This window comes from Anabrus simplex, chromosome 4 (assembly GCF_040414725.1).
Source record: "Anabrus simplex isolate iqAnaSimp1 chromosome 4, ASM4041472v1, whole genome shotgun sequence".
Classification (NCBI taxonomy): Eukaryota; Metazoa; Arthropoda; class Insecta; order Orthoptera; family Tettigoniidae; genus Anabrus; species Anabrus simplex.
The window spans coordinates 410,711,964-410,737,336 of record NC_090268.1 but is presented as its reverse complement, the minus strand read 5'-3'; positions in this window follow the sequence as shown (position 1 = coordinate 410,737,336).

The window sequence follows — 25,373 nt, the reverse complement described above, 5'->3', positions numbered from 1 at the left end:
TGTTTTACTTCTATACAATGCCACGCTCCAGACGAAAGACTTCAAAAACATCTTCCTAATTCCTATATCAATGTTTGAAGTGAGCAAATTCCTTTTCTTAAGAAAGCACTTCCTTGCTTGTGCTAGTCAGCATTTTATGTCCTTCTTACTTCTGGCATCATTAGTTATTTTGCTACCCAAGTAACAGTATTCATCTACTTCCTTTAAGACCTCAGTTCCTAATCTAATATTACCTGCATCACCTGACTTCCTTCGACTGCACTCCATTACTTTTGTTTTGGACTTTTTCATCTTGTACTTCTTACTCAAGACTCCGTTCATACCATTCGGTAATGTTTTCAGATCATCTGCAGTCTCAGATAAAATAACAATATCATCAGCAAATATCAGGGTTTTGATTTCCTCTCCTTGGATTGTGATTCCCTTTCCAAATTCCTCTTTGATTTTCTTTACTGCCTCTTCTGTATAAACATTAAAAAGGAAAGGTCACTAACTGCAACCTTGCCTCACTCCTTTCTAGATTGCTGCCTTTTTTTTCAAAACTCTCTATTCATTAGTTCCTTACAAATAGTCCAACCCTAGGAAAGTATATTATTTAATGTCTTGATTCGCTATTGAACATACATACAGTACATACATACAGTACATACATACATACATACATACATACATACATTACATACATTATCATTATAGACTGTTATGCCTTCCAGCGTTCAGTCTGCAAGCCTCTGAGAATTTACTACACGTTGCCACAATCCTCGATTTGCAACTAGTGTTGTGGCCTCATTTAGTTCCATAACTCTTATCTTTAAATCGTTAGAAACCGAGTCTAACCATCGTCGTCTTGGTCTACCTCTACTTCTCTTACCCTCCAAAGCAGAGTCCATTATTATCCTAGGTAACCTATCCTCATCCATTCGCATCACATGACCCCACCACCGAAACCGGTTTATGCGTACAGCTTCATTCATCGAGTTCATTCCTAAATTAGCTTTTATCTCCTCATTCCGAGTACCCTTCTGCCATTCCTCCCACCTGTTTGTACCAGCAATCATTCTTGCTACTTTCATGTCTGTTACTTCTAACTTATGAATAAGATATCCTGAGTCCACCCAGCTTTCACTCCCGTAAAGCAATGTTGGTCTGAAAACAGACCGATGTAAAGATAGTTTCGTCTGGGAGCTGACTTCCTTCTTACAGAATACTGCTGATCGCAACTGCGAGCTCACTGCATTAGCTTTACTACACCTTGATTCAATCTCACTTACTATATTACCATCCTGGGAGAACACACAACCTAAATACTTGAAATTATCGACCTGTTCTAGCTTTGTATCACGAATCTGACATTCAATTCTGTTGAATTTCTTACCTACTGACATCAATTTAGTCTTCGAGAGGCTAATTTTCATACCATACTCATTGCACCTACTTTCAAGTTCCAAGATATTAGACTGCAGGTTTTCGGCACAGTCTGCCATTAAGGCCAAGTTGTGTAATGAAAAGAAAATTTCCAGTCAATTTTACACCATTGAAACCAAAATACAGACGTGAATGAACTTGGCCTACCAAGCAACCGCTGCTCAACACCAAGACTGCATAAAACGAAGAAACTGGCGGTCCGTGCGACTAATCCTCTCGGCCCTTAGTCCTGCCTTTCTAGGCCGGAGCAACTTTCTCACTCTCAAATGAATCCTCTATTTTTCTCACGTCGGCTGAGTGTACCACGAACCAGCCTTCAGATGGAGGAAAAACATCCGACGTAGCCGGAAATCGAAGCCGGGGACTATGGGCATGTTCAGGACTTGCTTTCAAGCTTTCATAACGCTGATGGGAGGATACATATGTGACGTACCCACTTTGCCCACAGATGTATGACAAATTTATAGCGTGGCGGGTCACTTTAATATTAAATAAATAAATGATATGTCATTGTTTCTCCAGAAACAGTATCCCAAGGGCACCAGTCTTCAAGCTTATGGCTTGAAAACAAAAGTAGATAATTAATAATAATAATAATAATAATAATAAATAAATAAAATTACGTAATGAGACTCAAAAAACTCCCAGGGGTGGGGTGAACGGAACACAAATCATTAAGTACACTAACATGGAATTTAAGGATCATTAATAATCATTTCATAAAATACAAATTAAAACAGCTATTTATTAAGATGAAAACGTGACGTAACGGCGTATTAACGAAATCTGAACTTACGGAAGCAAAAGAAAAAGTGAATGAAATTAATTTTAAAAATGAACTGTTGCGCGAAGACTTGCAGTAACTTATACCATAAGCTCACCAAATGTAGACTCTGTTGTCTTGAAGCTGAAGATGGGTGGATTTCTCGTACAGGCTGCCTCATCTGTTGTTGGATTCCACAGTCCTACATCCACATTTCCTGTCTTTAACACTTCCTATTGTACTCCTTACATAAAGTCGTAATGAGTCCTAATTTTAAGTGCAAAACCACCATGGGTTATGTTCATGGAGAGAATACACTTGTATTCTTCCTTATTACGGAAAAGTAGCGTAGCGAAACTCATAATAAAAGCTCTGCTCCCCTATACCAGTCAGAACCGGTCTCCCGTTGACTACCTCTCGTCATTGAGATAACAAGTCCCAATGAGAGTAACTTTTGAGTAGAATATACTCAGATGCGAAGTGAGCTAAGTTAAAATCTTCTCCGATGTGTAGACGTAGAATCGTAGTAAGAGTATCTCCCAAGCGTGAGAATCAGAATCAGAATGTCCGAATCTCCGAATCTGAATCTGAATGTGAGTCTGAATGAGAATCTGACTGAGAGAATGTCCTCTCCAGCCCTTGTCGGTGGTATATATTGGTTCAAAAGTCTCCTTCCATCAGCCATATCACATGGTCCAGTAAGATTCTAGGTCTCATCCCTTCTCCCTTGTATAGCTGTGCATCCATCACGTTGCTTCATTACGTTCATTCACATAGGCTGAACTTTCCCGCTGAAAAAAAGCGTCCCCAAGCCGAGTTTGAAAAGTGGGTGTTAATAATGTATCAACTGTATCTTCATGAGGTGGAGAGGGTAAGGTCTCTCGTAATCTCGATGACGTACTTTTCCTGGAATTGGGCTGAAATTAGCCTGCTGACTCTGGTCACCTCACAACGGCTATTGGAAAATTTACTGCAAGTTATAAATATGCGTGATGTTGAAATACTTTACCCAATAATTTGTTCGTTCAGAATACGTTATAGCCGCGATACAAAGAAATGAAATGATGATTGAAATGGATGATAAAAGCCCTATATATATACATATTAATTTAAAATGACCTATCAGTGATTAAATATATACATATTATCAATTAAATATATAGTTCAATAATTAAAAACATTCAGTGATGTCCCAAACATCACACATAGAATAGAGAGTATCGAAAAAAGGAAGAGAAAGATCTCGAAGACAGTTGAAAGGAAAGATAATAGAACTCGTAAACCTAACACTGTCAAGTAGGTGGTGGTGATTATTGTTGCAAGAGGAAATACAACTGGGCAAACACCAATCCGAGAAATACAATGGAAGGTATACGACACTTTGGAAATGAAGGTGTCTGCTAATGTAAGTTAAGGGTCATGAAGGGCGAGAAAATGAAGGGCTCCCTACGTCTCCAACGCCATAATACCGTCGGGGTTGATAAAAAAAGAGTTAAACAAGGAAGGTCGGATAGGATATTTGAAAGTGAAGAGCACGTTACAAGTAAGTCGAAGCAATTCCACGACTCAGGTAAGCGCCTCGTGGCCACCAACACACGCTCACAATTCGACAGTCCCTGTTCACTGATATGAAAACACATAAAGAGCTAATTGCGTCGAGACCCCCTACTACAGTTACGGTAGTCCTTACAATGTAAGACAATGTGTCAAAGTGAGATAACGCAGGGGGTATTTTGGTTTCAAGCAGGTGTTCTATCGCTACGGTTTTCACATTTAAATCTCTCTGGCATAGAAGACTTTCAGCACAATACGGGGACAATGTTTTGCCACAGCGAAGTGTTTACCAGTGAACTGAACAGTTCAAAAGGGGTCGCACGAGTGTGATGGATGTGGAGAGGTCCGGACTGATACCAATATTGAACAAGTGGGTGATATGATCCTGAATAACAGACGGGGTTCAACAAATTTTCGCTCCCGATACACCCAGAAGATCTGGAGAAGTTGCTGAATGGTATGGATGAAGTCTTGGGTAAGGAGTACAAGATGAAAATAAATAAGTCCAAAACAAAAGTAATGGAGTGCAGTCGAACGAAGGCAGGTGATGCAGGAAATATTAGATTAGGAAATGAAGTCTTAAAGAAAGTAGATGAATATTGTTACTTGGGTAGTAAAATAACTAACGATGGCAGAAGTAAGGAGGACATAAAATGCGGACTAGCACAAGCAAGGAAGAGCTTTCTTAAGAAAAGAAATTTGCTCACTTCAAACATTGATATTGGAATTAGAAAGATGTTTTTGAAGACTTTCGTGTAGAGCGTGGCATTGCATGGAAGTGAAACATGGACGATAACTAGCTCAGAAAGAAAGAGAATAGAAGCTTTTGAAATGTGGTGTTACAGAAGAATGCTGAAGGTGAGATGGATAGATCGAATCACAAATGAAGAGATACTGAATCGAATTGGTGAGAGGAGATCGATTTGGCTAAATTTGACGAGTCGAAGAGATAGAATGATAGGACACATATTAAGACACCCAGGACTTGTTCAGTTGGTTTTTGAGGGAAGTGTAGGTGGTAAGAACGGTAGGGGTAGACCAAGGTATGAATATGACAAGCAGATTAGAGCAGATGTAGGATGCAATAGTTACGTAGAAATGAAAAGGTTAGCACAGGATAGGGTGGCATGGAAGGCTGCATCAAACCAGTCTATGGACTGATGACTAAAACAACAACAACAACAACAACACCCTCTGACCACAGAAAACGGATTACGGAAAGCTGTTCCTCCTCGGTGCAAACAGAGAGTGGTGCTGCCATCTTTACGTCGCAACAGCGAACGCTGTACTGATCTGATAACGCTGAAACCTACCACAGACGTAAACAACGTTGCCTTCTAGCGGCTGGCGAGCACACAATGCCTTAGAGCCAACCTAAATACAATTAGAGGAAAATTACAGATACGTATTGACTTGCCCTCGTATTTCACTTTAATAGAAATGTAGTTCATTACTTAACGATAACATAGTATCTTGTTATATCTGTAAGCTTCGCACATAAAACTGTGACAGTGAAAATGTTGGTGCAACATTTATTTAAACCGGGTGAGTTGGCCGTGCGGTTAGTGTCGCGCAGCTGTGAGCATGAATCAGGGAGATAGTGGGTTCGAACCCTATTGTCGGCAGCCCTGAGGTTTTCCGTGGTTTCTCAATTTCGCACCAGGCAAATTCTGGGGATGTACCTTAATTAAGGCCACAACCACTTCCTTCCCACTCCTAGGCCTTTCCTGTCCCATCGTCTCCATAAGACCATTTATTTAACGTCACACTAACACATCGGAGGGTTTTCGGCTTTGGTGCAACACCCAGCTTCAGATATCACCAGCCTCCACTGATCTTCGTATGGCAGTAACAGATGTTCCTAATTACATTTGTGAGTGTGACTTAAAAAACGGCTTGAGAGTCACACCGAGAAATCAGCATCAAACACAAACACACAGTTGGTTTGAACCAGTGTCTACGTAGCGTATACTTGGGGACAGAATACGAGGGCCCCAGTTCCTGGAGGCGAGCAGAAAACCAGCTGTCAATCACATCCTGCACCCTTCTGAGTTAACGCATTCTAAATGCTCCTTGTTTGGTGCGGAGAAGTTGCCAAACGACTTTCTTCCACACTCTCTTCAGTCTTTAACCTTTCTTCGTGTCGAGTGTAGTAGACGATTTGGCAACTCCGGCTGCAGTAGACGTTGTAAATCCTACAAGGCGCTAATAGAAACCGGGCTGCCACTGGAGAGTACTGCAGTGATGTGAGGCGAGGTCGTCATGTTCTATCCCCAAGTATACTTGATTTGGTGCGGTCCTGTCAGTTCGGAGGTCTGTATTAAACCCCTCCCTTAATATTCAGTGTTTTACATTGTAAAGATTCCTTATCGAACAGTGTTATGTAGTGATAAATGACAACACACAGTGAGTGACAGTGCGCTGCGTGCTCAATATTTGTTATTTCCTTAATGCAGTTTGCTATGATCTGGATGTGAAAGGAATTTTACTTTGATTATGTGTCAGAGAGGCGCGGGATGGTAAAAAGAGGTGGTCGGTTGAAGTAAATTATTACGTGCACAGTTACGAAACTGATTTAAGTGAATATAGTGGACTGTGTCGCATTATACGAGATATACAAACGATGGTATAAACGAGGTTAAATGAAGGAAGTGATCCAATAAAGAGATAGTTCGATCACAGTGTGACAGTAAGGTTTGAACCAACAATAACACTGAGTGGCTTATCAGTCATCGTCTTTGTAGATCGGGCAACATCGTCCGTATTCTCTCAAACGCAGTGAGTTATACACCGTATCAATGATTATTGAAATGGAGTGGGTCGATTAATGACCAGTAAAAATATATATTAGTACTTAACATTTATATCCTGTGATTGTGACCAGCGGGTGTGTGGTGCTCCGAAACTAAACTAACTGTGGAGAACTAGTGTATGCAAATGAAGGTATCGAGCTGCAGGACAAATTAACGATATAGGGCTAGGATACTTGAGTTTATGAGTACCCTTAGTCATATCAAAGTTATAATGCATGACACAATTAGTCCATTTATAACAAATTAGTTCTTCCTCATTTGCATATTTGACCTCCGAGAGCTTCCAGTTTGAAAAGAGCTGGGAGCGGTCCGCTGTAGAGTCACTCCAGCGCATCAGGGACAGCCTGGACCTTCTGACGCCAGCCGAGGATTCAACCAGCATGCAGGCGAACCGACATAGGACGACTCTGGAAGCCTTCGCAAGTGAAAACGTCCTGATGACGGCTTAAGCTCATGGCTGTGCCCCCTAAAAAAAGCTGATTGCAGATACCTGAGTGTTGAGTACATTTGAATTTCTTTGGCATGATAGTTAAAGTCACATTCATATAGATAAATGGCTTGCATGTAAATACTTTGAATATTATTTATAACAAAAGTTTCAGAGGGATTATAGTTTGTAAGATTTTTCTGTGAGATTTTCTTCGTGGCTTGAACCACTCACTTCATTAATTAGGGGATATAGTGCATGGTCGTTATAAGGCCCTTGTATAATTTACAGGCGATGTGACGTAAATGAAATGGAATAAAATTTCGTAATATGATCTGATCGTCCAAGGCTAAGTTTAAATGCTCTGATTCATCACAAGAATTCCCGACTAGTTATTCTGGATGGCACGTCACATAAATGGTAGAACCTCCTCCTGTCTAGATTTAAGACTGCATGCTTCAAGACGACAAAAAGTCAATTGTGGGGTGTAATTGAATTACACAGATCGCGATTAACTATGAATTTCTTTTTATCCTGAAGGCTAGAGTCTTCTATTTAAATGTGCATGGTTTCGGGATATGAGGATTGAAAGGACGGTACTTGATTTGTAGGCTTGTGAGTATGAAAGTACAGTGGTGTTCAAATATGTGAATTCCCCTGTAGAATACATATTTGGTACGATGGATAATGCCGTCTCGTGAACAAGATGATTGAGGCCATATGTATGATGTTACGCTGATGGCGTTAATGAGTCGCAGGGAGAGAGTTATTTTGCGATAATATATTTAAAAACGGCAGGTAAAGGCTGAAGCTTTACTCTGCCAGGGAAAAAAGAGAACGAGCGAATGTCCGTGGCCGACTCGCTTGACAGTTTTATGAGGGGGATGAGGGAGGCTAGACCTCAGACGAGAGTCGTTCACCATTTTGAGAAGGGAGACACTTTGTTCCGTTCTTCTCTTCTTCTCGTATAACGGAGACATGCATTAATTAAGAAAATAACACCGTCGATAGGCTCCAGACAGTATAGATGAGTGACATCCTCCCATCTTTCTATTATGTGAGTTTAATTAAAGTAAAAACCGTTATAGGGTTTCCAGGTTATTACACCCCACATGTGGAAGTCCGGGGTTCAAGACTCCAGGTTCCGGCGGAGACTGTTGCCCATGTGTGGCAAATGAGATGGACCGTGCCCAGATCCTGTTTTTTTGGTGGGGGGGCATGGAGATGCAATGTAGGGTGTTGTGTTATTTCTTCCAGTGAGTGTATTATGTGTTATATAATGTAATATATTGGTTGTCGATTGGTATGCCTGTTATTTTCAAGGACACCGTTGAATTCGAAAGGACGTGTGTCATATTAGTGTATAGGCAATCCCAATGAAGCAGGTGTTATGAGGAGTTAAGACTCCGTATGATAAATTAGATGAGGTTATTAACATAGAGAATGTGTCATAGCTTTCATGTGTTTAAATGTGCTCGAAAATTGGAAGTGACCCTCAACACGATCTGAATAAATTGAATGAAATAAAATTCATGTCGTGAAGAAGATATGCCTTTGTGGGAGATGTGTATAAAGTGCTTTTAATATAATATATGATTAGATTTTCCGTGTGCTAAGTAGTTCTGGAAGGGGACGCCCTTTCGATATATTTTCAATTATTTGAAGGTTATGAAGCAGTAAATGCTAATCGGATAAGAAACAGAAAAGGACATTCAAGGCTCAAACCTAATTTATGAATTAATGTTACTAAATATGTAAATATCCTGGCATATCTGTGTGTAGCGTGTTTCCTTAGCTAATTAAAGGTGTTTGTGCAAAAATAGATGATTTTTCCTCTCGTTAATGGTATATTCGTATACCTCTGATCTCCGAGACTCTTTCCCCCTACTTAGAATTAAATAGTTTAAGCCCCTTTCCGGACATATCAAGTACCCAAGCTCTTGAACAAGCCGAGGAAAGACTCAAGTAGGGGCGATTGACTTCGACCCCAGGGATTGTTAAAGGGTCTCGTCAAATAAATCCTTACAGCCACTTCGTAAGCCTGTCAAGATAAATTGTTATGCACTGGAACCCTGGACAGGTGCAGTATATGCCCTCTCATTTACATTTAGTACAACCCCTAAATACCCTCATAACTATGTGCAGCACGAAATACTATTAATTAGTATAAGGGCTATCTGGCGATTAGACTTGAGTGAATGATTCAATCGACTTGTGTCTCGGTGTCATTAATTCATAATGCTAGGTTTAAAATAGTTTGAATACCGTATTTTTAATAGTAATTCACTGAAGTGTATTTTGATTTATGTATTCTACTTTTTATCTGTGTTGTATTTAACATGTTCCTGAACACCATATACGGGTGCTTCTGATAACGAATAAAAGAGACTGAAAGCTTCCTTCTTTATTTGGTAATGTCACGATCAGGTATTAATCAGAGATCTAAGGACCACAAACGGTTTTCAAGTGAAATATCACTCATATTTGGGCAGAGTCTCTAGGGAAACACTATGTAACTAAAAATGTAACAAATACGAGAATTAATTACATAACTAAAGTAGAATTTTTAATGCACAATACGTAATAACGGGTGGTTGATGGAAAGCACATGACGTCACAACAAGATGGCCGCCCGTTTAAGGTAGACTTTTGGCGGTCGAAAGCCAGTAAGCGAGAGGTGTAATATGGCATGTAGGTGTCGTGCATAGACGAGTGAGTTGTAATTACATTCATCTACACTTGGACTACCAGAAAATACAAGAAACTTTAAAGACATTCAAGGTTTTTCTGACAGGAAGTTGAGAACTTTATTTATTGCCGGGCTGAGTGGCTCAGACGTTAAGGCGCTGCCCTTCTAACCCCAACTTGGCAGGTTCGATCCTGGCTCAGTCCGGTGGTATTTGGAGGTGCTCAAATACGACAGCCCCGTGTCGGTAGATTTACTGGCACGTAAAAGAACTCCTGCGGGACAAAATTCCGGCACCTCGGCGTCTCCGAAGACCGTAAAAGTAGTTAGTGGGACGTAAAGCTAATAGCATTATTATTATTAAATTTTATCTATATATGACAGTAATCAGAGAGAAAAAATATGGAAGGTATCCGACACTTCGAAACCTGAAGATCTCGGCCAAAGAAAGACAAGAGCCAAAAAGGGCGTGAAAATGAAAGAACTCCCTAGGCCTCGGAAACCTAATACCGCCGGAGTCGGAAAAGAACAAGAGTTGACCAAGGGTGGTCGAATAGGATAGATGAAAGTGAGGAGCCTGGCACAAGTAAGTGGAAGTAATGCCAGGACTCATCTAAGGGCCAACCCACGCTCCGAAGTCCAGAGCCTCTTGGACCCCTATTAGTCCCCTCTTACGATAGGCAGGGGATACCTTGGATGTTATTCTATTTCCCCTACCCACAGGGGGAACCGAGCAGTGGAGGGGTGGCCGCGGCACTACCGTAGCTCTACGCCGCTGTATTCGAGAGGCGGCCGCTACTGAGAATTGTTTGTCGTGGTTTTCCATTCTCCTGCACTATGGTGAATGCCGGGACAGTTCCTAGTATAGGCCAAGGCCGCCAACCCCTTCACCTTCACCGCACATCTCCTTCCCGCATCAAATCTCCCTGGCCTTAAAAAATGGCGTTACCGTCTAAGAGACCCGCCGTCACCTTCAGGGACGGAATTTAAATGTTTTAGTAGAAGTAGGCCAACGGCCGTAGCCGTGTTGAAACACCGGATACCGTGAGATCTCAGAAGTTAAGCAACATTGGGCGTGGTCAGGAGTTGGATGGGTTGCCACGCGCTGTTGTTGGGAGGTAAGGGAATGGAGGAGCGGAAAGGAACTGGCCGCCCTACCGCACGTAAACTCCGGCTCAGGAACACCTCTGCGGAGGTTCGGTCCTGCCTTCGGTAAGAATAATCCTTACCTACCTAATAGAAGTAGTCTGCAAACAAATTTAGACATCCAAATCAGTTAGTTTTCAGAGAAACGTAACTACATTCAGTGACATTTTAATAGCTTTTAATTTTGTGAAGTAAACACCAGATGTGTTACCAGAGATTTTTTGCATGCCGACGTCATACAGCTGCCGTTCAACGCGGCGGCCATCTCTGCCAGATTTCAGCTAATAATCTTTGTACCCGTAGGATAAAATAATAATAATAATAATAATAATAATAATAATAATAATAATAATAATAATAATAATAATAATATCTGACTTGTGCTCCTTAGTGTATAACACTCCATTTTTTTAAAAACCCCTGGACGTAACTCGTACTCAACATAGTCCATTATCGCAACTATACCGTCCGGAACGGAGGTGATGTCTTGGTCTATTGTCTCTAGCGGAGCAGAAGACGACGTACTGAATCACTTTGAGATAGTGCTTCCTTAACTGAACCACGTGATGTGGGGAAGGAGACAGTGGTTAAGGATAATGTACCAAAGATTTGCTCTCGGAGCTCAGAAATCTTGTTTCAGATTTGCTACAGCATCAGTATCAGTAATTTAGTTCAAGTATTAGGTAATATATTTAATTATTGTTTCTGTGCTTCGTTAGTTTGAACGCCTAAGTGATAGAGATATTTTCATTAGAATAAATTTTGTTTCTTTTAGTATGATTTTGGTAGCTCTTAGATCTCAAAACAATCTCCTCATAATAAGATATGGCAAGGCTATTCGTAAATAGCTATAGGATTATTTCTCAAAACAAGATCATTGCCTCTACAATATACTCAAGGCGATATAAATGTTTGGCTCAGGCGGCAGCGCGCCGGCCTCTCACCGCTGGATTCCGTGGTTTAAATCCCGCTCATTCCATGTGAGATTTGTGCTGGACAAAGCGGAGGCGGGACAGGATTTTTCCGGGTACTCCGGTTTTCCCTGTCATATTTCATTCCAGTAATACTCTCCAATAATAATTCATTTCATCTCTCATTCATTAATCACTGCTCCAGAGCAGTGCGACAGGCTTCAGCAGCCGGCACAATTCCTATCCTCGCCGCTAGATGGGGGCTTCATTCCATTCCTGACCCGATCGAATGACTGGAAACAGGCTGTGGATTTTCATTTTTTCAAATAATACACGTTCTAAATCGAAAACTGAACGGGCTCTGATCAGCGCCAAACTTTCCATACAATTTCCCGTGCCTTGGCGTTCTGTAAACATAAGATGTGCATTTGCCCGTAGCCTAACGATAGTTCTATTATGTTGGGATTAAACACACTCTCGAAGAAACAGACGTTAGCCAGGGGCGAGATTTGAACACGAACCTCCGAGTGGACAGGATCGCACCATGGCAAGTAACGGTACCCTACTATGACACCAGAACTGATCTTAAGCCCCCGCGTAAAGCCCATTTCGTTTCACCCGCGAAGTGATCGGATTGGCTAACCTAAGTAGCTGATAAACTGCGCAAGATGTCGAATTATTTTTTCAAATTATTTATCAGTATGTCCAACACTCTTACGCTCATATACGTGGTTCACGATGTTTTCGACCACGGAATAAACCAGGAATAACAGAAGAACTACGGTACTTATTGTTATGAACACGCAATTCAGGAAAATGTATTGTTACAAATAAAACACTGTATTATCATGTAATTGAATTATTGGATGACCCAATAAGTACCGGTACGCACACATTTTCATACACAATTGTATTGAACCAAGAATGACTACACTCCACTAATTACTGTCTATTTACAAGTCTCTAACTGCATGACTCTAGCTGGGCAGTCTTTATCTGGACAATCCTTATCGACAGGCTCCATCTTCACTTCTGTTCGTATGCCCAGTCCCTTCTACACATAGGTTTGAACAGAGGGCTGCTGACCCGCATAACAAACGGGGCTATTCCTTGGTTAGACTCAAGAGATCCAGTAATTCACATAGTCAACAGAGCAGTTCATGTGGTTGCTCTACACAGTGAACTACTTAATATTTGCAACTGAACAGCGGTGCTAGCAGCACTACGATATTCATCACAACAACGACAATTAACACTGCTCCAATTCCACTCACAACAGCTGTTTCGCACGCGGACTCCCTGGCGGTCTACAGTGCACGGCAGTACACACACAGTACTCCAAGGCAGTACACAGGCAGTACTTAGCTCAATACACGACGATACTCTGACTCCGACGGGACACGGATGACAGCCATTACTGCCATCAAGCTCCCCACTGTCGGCAGCCCTGAAGATGGTTTACCGTGGTTTCCCATTTCCACGACCCACAAACGCTGTGGCTATACCTTCATTAAGGCCAAATATGCTTCCTTCTCTCTCATAACACTGTTCTATCCTATCGTCACCATAAGACCTATCTGTCTCGGTGCGACTTGAAGCAAATTGTAAACATAAAAAACAGCAACAAAAAAGATGGGACAGCACAGCAGGTTTTGACGTCACAATATCTAAGGTCTTAGCCTTGCATGTTTGAAAATTGGTGTTATGAGCTGGTGGTGGTGGGGGTGGTAATTATTGTTTGAACAGGAAGTACAACTGGGTAGATAAGTAAGGGTTATTCTGCCCGAAGGCAGGTCCGAACCTCCGCAGAGTTGCTCCTGAGCCGGAGTTTACGTGCGGTAGGGTGGCCAGTTCCTTTCCGCTCCTCCATTCCCTTACCCCCAACAACAGCGCGTGGCAACCTATCCAACTCCTGACCACGCCCAATGTTACTTAACTTCGGAGATCTCACGGGATCCGGTGTTTCAACACGGCTACGGCCGTGGGTTACTGGGTAGATATCCTCTATTAACACTAATAAGAGAGAAAAAATACAACGTGTCCGGCACTTCAAAAGATGTAGGTATCGGTCAAAGAAGGGCGAAGGGCGTGAAAATGAAAGAATCCGTAGGCCTTGACACCTAATACCGTCGGGGTCGAAGAAACAAGAGTTGAATAAGGGAGGTGGGATAGGATAGATGAAAGTGAGTAGCCTGGGACAAGTAAGCGGAAACAATGCCAGAACACAGCTAAGTGTCCCTTGGTCACCAACCCAGGCTCTCGAGTTGTTAATCCCTGGATTCCCTTTTAGTCACCTCTTACGGCAGGCAGGGGTTACCGCGGTTGTTAATTCTACCGACCCCACCCACAAGGGAATGACCGTTAAGTAAATGCTTCCAGGAAGACTGCAGTGAACAGAAAGCAACAGTAATTCACGTGATATTTCATTCAGAACACACCTTTTATATTTATCAGACAAAAATCAGTGTTTCACGTCCCTTTGAATGGACTGCAATATATTACATACAAAGTTGGTATAAATAATGCATTGGTTGAACTTCTTTTTGGTGCACGTACATTTCAACCTCAGCATATAAATGAGCTCCTTCAATTTCAATGGAAGAGTCTGCTCTGTATTTATATGTGGGTCTTACAAAAGAATAAGTAAACACACAAATCAACGAAGTAGCTTTTAGTCCCATACAATGAGTGGCCATCGAATTAGGAATTTTTATTCTAAATTTTTATTGTAAAAGAAGGTTAGTTAATCTAGGTACCGTAAAATGAAAGGAAATTTCGATTAAACAACGATACAGTATGCTAGAAACTTATGACTAAGGCCCTGACTTTCATGCGGTAACAGGTTAGATTGCAAACTAATTTGGTTAGTAGGAAATCCCGGCCACCCGCTTTATCATAATGTAGAAAGAGTAACATGAATTATAGGGATTCTGATGGGCCGTACCCCTAATGTTTATGCAGACCTCATAGCACAGTCGTTGTGAAGGTAGACTATACTTGCTTCTCGCTTCAGTAAGTTTGCATTCTAACCTATTAGGCCATAAAATTCCGGGCTCTACTTATGATATTGAAACGACTTATAGTCACATCGAGCAGAGCCACATTCGGTACAATATGCTGAATAGTGAATGACTAAAAATCCCATATATTCCGTTAGGCAGAAACAAATGCTCATTGCCGCAGAAAATAAATTTTAATTTCAACAGTCTTAAGTTTCTCATCACAATACAAACTTCTACATGATGGCAAAAGTATTGGTTGAAATAGAGACGTCCGACCACACTTGCGGATGATCACAAGGTGGTGATTATGTTTGTTGTGTAAAAGGATCTAAGATCTAGGTTATACGCACCTAATGGTACGAAGTGCAACATAAAGAAACGATAATTAAAACTTCAAAATATACCCATTGACTAAAATCTAAAATGAATGATGATGTTAAAATGACGATGAATCCAAAACAATCAGTGTATTCACTTCACAATGCCTCATATTGGGAGATGATGCTTGTTGTCCAAAGGAGCCCAGAATCCAGGTCACCGGCCCTTCATAATTGTACTAATAACTGGTAAAGATGATCACATGGGTACAGAAAGCAAAAAAAGCCTCACTTCCATAGGGAAAATAGTTCTAAAACAATGATAAAGCACCAAACCAGAATTACTCAAGCATTAAGAATAATTATTCATATTGTTATTGGCTGTACATCCCACTAAATCTTTTTACGGTTTTCGAAGAGCCGAGGTGCCAGAATTTAGTCCTACAGGAGTTCTTTACGTACCAGTAAATCTACCAACACGAGGCTGACGTATTTGACCACCTTCAAATACCACCGGGCTAAGCCAGGATCGAACCTGCCAAGTTGGGGTTAGAAGGCCAGCGCCTCAACCGTCTGAGCCACTCAGCCCGGCTTAAGAAGAATGTAAATCTAAATCTAGCCTTATAAATCTCTTAAGAGCTATGTCCTCGTGGCTAGAGAGGGACTTCGTTTGGTTATACTCATTAGGAGAGCGGTCCTAAAGAGTATATCACAAACTTTTTACAAAACAAAAACTGAGGGACAACTAAAAACTACAATTTTATGGATAAAATGGATGGAGAATCCTTCAGAACCGTAAGGGATACATGTTATAGGTCACTGAGTGAGAAGTGCAGCATCTTGAGCAAGGAGCTTGTGTCAAAGAAAGTTCCTCTGGCTACAAAGAGATTGCCCTTCACTTCCCATGTGTATCCAGTTGTTTGTGGAATAGAGAAGCATTAGGACTGAGAAGGTAGCAGCTATGGCTAAAACATTTGCCGGGTATAGAAGTGGGAAACAATCTTCAGGGCTGATGACGATGGGATTCGAACCCACAATCTTCTGAATAAAGTTCACGTCTACACCCGAAGTTAACTCTCTCAGTGTTAGTAGGGTGTTATGTTGTGTGAACATGGAGCTGTGTACAGTACAAGGAACACAACCACCCAGTCCCCTAGCCAGATGAAATAACGAGACGCGGTTAACTCACCAGTTCGATCGCGAATCGAACCTGGGACCGAAAGACGCTACACTGGCCATTTAATGAAGAAAGCATTCAGTATATGTTCTGAACTGTCTACTCCTCAATATATTTTGAAACGATAGTGCCTTTCTTTCTTTCCTGATCGGACTTCTTTCAGATACTAGAAAATATCGCGTGCTTAAAAATAAAACTGGTCATCACAGTCGCCCATAACCCACTCACAGACGGTCTAGAATAATCGCCATAGGGAAACGGGACAGGGCTTGGACATATACACAAGAGGAACAGCCATCTTGAATAATTAATTACTAAATCAGAAATCAGCATGCATTAAAAATACACTGTAGCATTACGACTCCCTAGTCCAACTACCATCACGATTGTACTGTGTTTCCATACATTTTGAATGCACTACTAATAATGCGGGCTACCTACGTCTACTCGCTTGATTAATCGCGTGGTCACACCACACCGTGAGAAGCCTAACAATGAACTGTAGCATGAAAAGAGGCGAGTCACAACAACTTCTTCTCCATGCAGGTCATTAAAATTCAAAAACAATCGCTCATTCTAATGTGTCGCACTGGGAGTTACCAGTCAAAGGGTTTGTTCTCCGCCACCCAGGAGGGGAAATGGCCGATGCCGAGAATAAAGAGAAATGGCTGATAAAGAGAATAAAGGGGAATGTGTGATAAAGGCTGTAACAATAGACTGAAAGTAACGGATTCCGGGCTTTACTCTAAGAGAATGCTGCTCCATTAGTGATCGGCTACAATAGGAGGCAAAAGAAATGGCCTACACTAGCCGTGTCACATCATATTCTGCTATAACGTGGGCTGTAAGCTCCGACCACCGTAAGGGATTCAATACAAAACAAACTGCATGGCACTACAGCCCTGGTGGGCCTAGGCCTATCAAGGGAGAGCTGATCACGCTTCAGATTATCAAGTAATGCGTCGTCAGCGTGTGAGTTCTCCAGAACGTTAATCAATCATTCAATCAAACAATCAAACAGCACTGATGTGCATTTATGCAGTCGGCCAGGTGGCAGATTCCCTATCTCTTGTTTTCCCAGCCTTTTCTTAAATGATTGCAAAGAATTGGAATGTTATTGAACATCTGTCCTTTAAAAGAAATATTTTCCCCAATTTGTACTCTTGAATTCAACTGTATCTTCATATTGTGATCTTTCCTACTTTTACCGATTGATTTGGCCGTGCGGTTAAGGGGCCGCGCAGCTGTGAGATTGTATCCGGGAGACAGTGGGTCGGAACCCCACTGTCGGCAGCCCTGAAGATGGTTTTCCCTGGTTCCCCATTTTCACACCAGGCAAATGCAGGTACTGTACCTCAATTAAGGCCACGGCCGCTTCCTTCCCACTTCAAGGTCTTGTAATAACATTCCTACTTTTAAAGACACCGCTCAAATTTACTCGTCTACTAATACGATTCCAAGCCATCTCTCCAATGACAGCTCGGAACATACCACTTAGTCGAGCAGCTCGTCTCCTTTTTCCCAAGTCTTCCCAGCCCAAACTTTTTAACTTTTTTGTAACGCTACTCTTTTGTCGGAAATCACCCAGAACAAATCGAGCTTCTTTTATTTGGATTTTTTCCAGTTCTTGAACCAAGTAATCCTGGTGAGGGTCCCATACACTGGAACCATACTCTAGTTGGGGTCTTACCAGAGACATATATTCCCTCTCCTTCTCATACTTACTACAACCCCTAAATACCCTTGCGTACGTCGTGCTCAAGAAGGTGAAGATCGTGAAATAATTGCGTTGTCGCAAAGAGAAAGGCTCGTGAATCAATGTGGTAGATGCAAAAAGACACGTTGCAAAAGGCAGACCAGCGGTATTCCTTGTATCTCCTTATTCAATGCTAGTTCATAAATATTCTTGTACCACCATGTTTCATTCTGTGTATGCACCGGTGTGTATTATGCAATGGTAACATATTTCCATTTATTTCTGTACCTGTGCTCATTCATAAAATTGTATTAGACACCATTCATCATCATCACCATCAGCATGTGTTTTGCCACACTCAGGTTCACACATGCGTGTTAAATTTTTGTCAAAGATGCTATAAATGTTAAATTTCCCAAGGTGAGTGAAGTTACAAGAGTATGATAATATGACACCGTAACCTTTAGTTTGAGATAAACTAATAATGGTACAACTTTGTATAACCCTCACCAGCGCAGGAACCGCTTTTTAATGTTCATTTGTCTTTGGGGATGTAAGTAAGTTCTTGGCGACTGGTACAAACTGATGTGACGTAATTAGTTCCCGGTACCAACTTCACTTAGTTCCTTGTTCCTAGTACCAACTTTGGTCGGGCTATTTAATTTATTCTCTTAGTTAGATGCTACGGTCATAAATAAATTCTTCGTTGCTATGGTAATCAAAAAGATATTGTAAAACATGAATGTTGATCCGTGCGGAGTTTGCTATGTCAAAATTATTGAATTTAATGATTTCAAGAGAAAGTTTGAAGATTCGTTGTCATTTTATGTTAACCACGGCCTGATAACTAGGGAAAGGAATTGTGAGAAATATCGGCATAGCACCAAACTCAGTGCTCGGCGGGGGAACGAATTATTCTTTAGATGGTCTCCAATAAGGCATACTAAATTCTGGTATAAATCTTCCTTCTTTCCTTCTCTTCTCCTATGTACGTTAAACTTTGTTTATGTGTGTGTATGAAATAATGTTTCAGCATTCGTCTACCCTGGATCATTAGTGTTACTTTTTAGAAAAATATGGCTAGCCATGGAGCAATCACTGTTGTTTTCATTCCTCCTGTAAAAAAAGGTGTTATAATTACTTTCATTAATTTCCCCCGTATCAATTACAAGACAGCAGAATCTATACTTTAGAGTGGTCAAATTTTACAATAATCATCACGCTTCCTTTCCCCTGGACGAAACATTAGGGCTAGCCCTGATCATTAATTTTTTAAATGTTATAATAATAACTTATCCGGCCCGTCTAGTCAGAAAATAATTCGACTGGATACGTTCGATCCGGATAGTGACAAAACCATTGGTCTGGATACGTTAGATCCGGATAGTTACAAAACCATTGGTCTGGATACGTTAGATCCGGCTAGTGACGAAACCATTGGTCTGGATACGTTAGATCCGGCTAGTGACGAAACCATTGGTCTGGATACGTTAGATCCGGCTAGTGACAAAACCATTGGTATGGACATGTTAGGTCCGCCTAGTGATAAAACCATTGGTCTGGATTGGTTACGCCCGACTAGTGACAAACACATTGCACTGTGATCAAGCAAAGTAGGTCTGGGGGCGTAAGCCTTACTGTGTCCAGTTTCACGTTACCGTCAAATGTTATTATTCTTATCAATTGTATATGCATATTCTTTCCTTTCTTCCTCCGGGCTACAACGATGATTACTTTGTCGGTAACACTGCCTCGTTGTTTTAGGTATTTTTATACAACCTAAGTTGGTCATAACTTTTCGCTGTCTTGAATTATGAGAGCGACTTTTCATTGGCGTAATATTCAACCAATGGCAGAGTGCATTCGCGCCACCGTCAGCCATGATTATTATGTTATTTATCCTGGTGATGGTTATACAAAGTTTTACCCTAATAATAATAATAATAATAATAATAATAATAATAATAATAATAATAATAATAATAATAATTGTACCGGGCGGTACACCTCCACGCCGCTAATTCAAAAGGTGCGCCAGTTGAAACTCCTCTGCTGGAGGAAGTCTGAACTTTATTGACGGTATTAATTTTCTACTTTCTCAGAAGATGTCACTACCTGTAAATTTTGGAGTTTTAGAACTGTGACATTTTTGATGTGTTTTTGTTTTGCTTGAAGTAAGAAGTGTGAACTTTCTCTTCTAGAGGACACTACTGAAGAACTACAATAGTGCACCCTAGTGCGAAGAAAAAGAACTGTTCTTTGGAGAAAATTTTATTTCAAAAGTTTGTTCTTTGTTAAATTTCTTTCAGTCATTGGTTAAGTTGGCAATATTACCCCTTTCTTTCCCCTTGTTCTAAATCTAGCCAATCCCGAATTTCTGAAATTAATTTTCCACCAATAATGTGTTTCTTCTTCATCTTGTGTAGGGGTTTCTCTTTATTCTCCAATAAAGTGATTGTGGGCGGGTGTTCTCATTCTCCTAACGCCTAGAACCTTCCGCGAGAGTATATAAACTGCTGATTTTTGGGTCTCTGCGCCACTTCTGTTCCATCTTTCAGTGTGTAAAGTACATAGCAGGGGGCGGGAAGCGCCTCTTTCTTCGGCAGCGGTCAACAACAAGGTAATGGCCAATTAATAACTTCTTTCTTTGCTAGCTCAGCAGTTTAACTCTCGGGGCGGGTCCGAAGCTTTTTCCATTATGTAACCTTCCTTAAAATGTAAAGAAACTTGTATCTATTTCATCTTTTAAACTGCATATCGGGATAGAGAGTGCTTAACCCTCTCGAGCTCCCAATCATATTGTTTTGAGGTGAACTTATTTTTCTCAACCTATTCTTCGCTAATATAATGTAAATTGTTCTTTTCTGAAGTCACCTCTGTAGTATGGGATTAGCCCTTGCATTAACGGCCTAGTGCCAAGTAGGTTTTAAATAAAGTGTATTAGGAGTGCGGAGAGCCTCCTTTCAAGTTGGTATTTTTGAGGCCATATAATTAACCTTTTCTCACTTAATAGGCCTCAGTAGATTGGGTATTTTACCCCTGTGTTTATGTCCGTTGAGGACAGCTTGAAGGTGGAGTTTGGTGTGGCCTGGGAGAGGCTTAAATTTGAGAGCGAGTGGCTCTTTTCCGGAAACTGAGTCTTGTATGCCTCGAGGAGGCTTTACTGTGTAATTTGGAGCAAGTGCTCCAGGGTTTGATTGGGGTCTTCTGCCCCGTTGTTGAAATTTGTATATCGTAAAGTTGGGCTAGTTGCTCAAGAATTGTGTTTTCAGGGCTCGAAGCCCAAATCCTGTAAATACTGTAATTGTACTTTGTTGTCTTGCTACTCCGTACCTGCCATTCTTGTTATTTCTGAATTTTGGAAAGAAAATATAACCTTGTTAAATTTTACATTTAACTTTAATTCCGTAGTTGGAGACCTATTCACACCCGCACCTTCTTTCACCTCTATCTACCACGGAAATCACCGTAACAAGTGGTAGCAAAGCGTGGTTGAATGGGTCTCATTTTAGCCCCTTTTGACGGCTAAATATTGTTCTGTTCCGAACTCTAACCATTTTCTCAGTTGCTGGAATTTTTGAGGTTTTCAAAATTGTTCTGTCACCATGCCCGGCCCTCGCGATGTTCTCCATCTTAACTATTTGCGCAAGGAGGAGTTGATCTATGAGTTAACTATCAGAAATGTACAATCTGGAGGCACGGTTGCAGTAGACACAAACAAGCTTAGAGAGTCCCTAGATTTGCCCATTTCCATCCCCAATTTGGGAGAGAAAGAAATTGACGACTCTCTTTCCACGATCACGGAGAATACTACTGGGCTAGCTTCTGTAGTTAGTTTTTTGATGAAAATGATCCTTCTCCTAATCAAATTAAGCGTGTGCAAGCTAGGCTGTTTCATTTTTCAAATAGAGTTAACGATCTGTTGTCTCTAAAGTTGAATGACGTTCAGAAGAAGGAAGCTAGTACGCTGCTTGAAAATATTTCTGAATTATCTAGCAAGGTCACTCAATTGTTAACTGGGGAAGTTCCTCCCAAAACTGATCAACCCGCCACGATGAATGCTGGGAGCGAGGAAGAGCCTCCTAAGGGAGAAGTCAATAGGATAACCGTTGCTGCTCAAACTATCTCTGCCCCATTAGACAACGAGTCTGAACGCCGTAACTCATTGAATAATGTACGTTCTGAATTAACTTCTTTCCCACTTAAACCTTTACCGATTATGTCACCTGGGTTCAGTAGTTTGCCCCATCCATTGGCAATGTTGCTCAGGGGTATCTCTAAGTTTTCAGCTAATACCACCAGTGAAGTAATTTCATTTTTAAGATTTCTAGTTGAATTTCAGGATCATGCCCTTGTGTTTTCTCTTTCCCCATGTCAGATTTTGCAAATCATCTATCCCTATGCAATAGGTATTCTCTCAGACAAAATAGTTAGAGCCATTGCCGAGCAATCATCAATTGAAGACTTCCACGCCCACTTGCTAGCTAACTTCATCCCGGCTAGGGCAAGGTCCTCCCTTATTCAGAAGTACTATTATCGTGTACAGCGTTTGGATGAAAACTTGGCTGACTTCATCCAAGATAATAAATTCTATACTAGGGTGTTTGCTCTTCACTTTCCGGAGGACCAGATTGTACAAGCCATTGTGGAAGGCATTTCACCATCCTATAGGTCATATTTGTGTTTCGCGGCGTGCCCGCAAACCTTCTCTGAACTTGAGGCATTGGCCGTCTCAGCGGAAGGAGTTAGATACGCCGATTCATTGCGTGTCGCGAAAGAACCCCCGCCTTCTTTTAGTAATACTCGGCCTCCACCTCGCCGATCAGTCACACCCCGTAAATGCTATGCTTGCGGGTCGCCCGACCACCTTCGGAACAAGTGCCCATTGCTCAAATCTAGTGTGACAAGGAATGGAGCTGGTTCATCACAAGGCTGTTTTAAATGTGGGGCTTTCTCACATATTGCCAAGAATTGTCCCAATTCGAATAGCACCCCCTCCTGCTCAACTTCTGGTGCAACTTCCAACAACAATATAAAGTGACTAGTGCCTTCGGCTGAGTCGATTAATCCATCTTCCCGAGACTCAGCCCCGGGTAAACAGATCGAAAAATCAGGGAAATTTCAATCTTCAAATCCATCCCTTGAATGCCCCCGCACCGGTTCCTTTTCTTAAGATTGAGTTAAATAATGAACCTGTAACAGCTCTCTTAGATTCAGGCAGTGTTTGTTCGATTATTTCGGCTGAATGGTATTCTAAATTGAAATCTGTTTGTAAACTACCTGACTATGTCTCATCTCCTGTTCAATATGTTTCGGCTAATTCATCTCCATTAGAAATTCTAGGTTCCGTACAGGTCAAAATTCGTATTTTTAAATTTACATGGAAAACCAAACTGTTTGTGGCTAAGCATTTGTCTTGCCCCATCATTCTGGGAGCGGACTTTATTTCTCACACTGGTCTTGTGCTCGATCTTCAGAGTAAGTCGTGCACATTCAAATTTGCGTTCAATTGTAAAATTCCCTTGTTAAAGTGTAATTCTGTATCATGCTCATCTATTTCGCCTACCCAGGATGAGATGTTGTTAGACCTCAGACATCTACCTGAGGAGCAGGCTCATAGTATTCGTAAATTATGTCAGTCATTTCCAGAGGTGTTCTCTGATACTCTTGGTGTTACTGACCTTATTGAATACAAAATTGAGGTCACGGATTCAATTCCTGTCCGTTTTCCACCTTATAGGCTATCTCCACCTAAAATGAAGGCTCTGAAAGAAATCATCGATCAGATGTTGAAGGACGGTATTATTAGGCCCTCTAAGTCGGCGTATTCGTCACCTATCTTTCTAGTCCCGAAACCCCAAGGAGGCTTCAGGCCTGTCATTGATTATAGGGCTCTCAATCGGAAGGTGGTGTTGCAATCTGTGCCCCTTCCTGACCTTCATTCTTGTTTTTCATGGTTTCGTAAGGCCAAGTTCTTTACTATCTTGGACTTGAATCAGGCCTATAATCAAATTCCCCTTGCCGAAGAGTCTAAACATCTTACAGCGTTTGCCACGGACTGGAACTTGTATGAATACAACCGCGTGCCGTTCGGGCTCCCCACCGGAGCAGCTGTACTCACTAGGCTACTAGATAGGGTCTTCTCCGACATCAAATTTGAGTACTTATATCACTACTTGGATGATGTCGTCGTATTTTCAGAAACTTTTGAAGAACATCTAGATCATCTGCGAGAAGTTCTCGATCGCCTTCGTAAGGCTGGGTTAACTGTCAAGTTGTCCAAGGTTGCCTTTGCTAAGCCCTCTATGTCATTCCTAGGGCATATTGTGTCACCTGATGGTGTAGCAGTCGATCATTCTAGAACACAGGCCATCCGTGATTTTAAACCTCCCAAGGACATTAAAGGTATCGCCAGGTTCATTGGTATGGTGAATTTCTTCAGGAAGTTTATTCCTAACTTCGCTAATAGAGCGGCGCCCTTGAACCTTCTTCGTAGGAAAGGCATCAAATTCGAGTGGGGACCTTCTCAACAAGCCGCTTTTGAAGATCTGAAATTAGCTCTCTGTAATGCCCCTGTCCTTGCTATGCCTGATTTCTCAAAGAAATTCATCGTCCAAACGGACGCGTCGTCGTCAGCAGTAGCTGCAGTCCTTCTTCAAGAGACTGAACTAGGGAGGCGACCCATCGCCTATGCATCTAGGACTCTATCGGCTCAAGAAGCAAAATACTCCATATATGATCTCGAAGGTTTGGCAGTCTTATTCGCCTTAGAGAAGTTCCGTCTCTATCTGGAACATGTCAAATTCGACCTGGAGACAGATAATCAAGCCTTAAGCTGGGTCTTAGGTAGGCCGCGTCGTACTGGTCGTATAGCCCGTTGGGCTATCCGTATTTCTGCCTTCCAATTCGATGTCAGGCATATCCGAGGTACCGAAAATGTTGTCGCTGATGGACTCAGCCGTATGTTTTCCAACGACATTGAGAACCATGAACCGGTCGATAGTTCATATCCTCCCGAGTCCATGTTATCTGATGTTAATGCCATCTTAACAGATGCCCCCATGCTTTTTAGGGATATCGAGAAATACCAACGTGAAGATCCGACGCTGACTCCGATAATGGAAACCCTTTCTTCTGGGGAACGTGTGGTCCCTTATGTTCTGAGGAATGGTGTTCTATGTTGCCCTTCGAGGCAGGATAAGATGATGAAAGTTGTCGTTCCAGCTGTTCTTGTACCTATGATCTTCAAGTACTATCATGAGACCCCATTAGGGGGCATCTTGGAATCTTTAAAATTCGTGAAAAGATTCGTGAAAGGTTCATCTGGAAGGGTATGGACGGTGAAATCCGTGAACTAGTAAAAGCTTGTAAATCTTGTTTGCTTAGTAAACCCACTATGTCCACCAAGGTAGGCCTTCTGTCTTCGCATCAAGCGTCGCGCCCCATGGAACGCCTG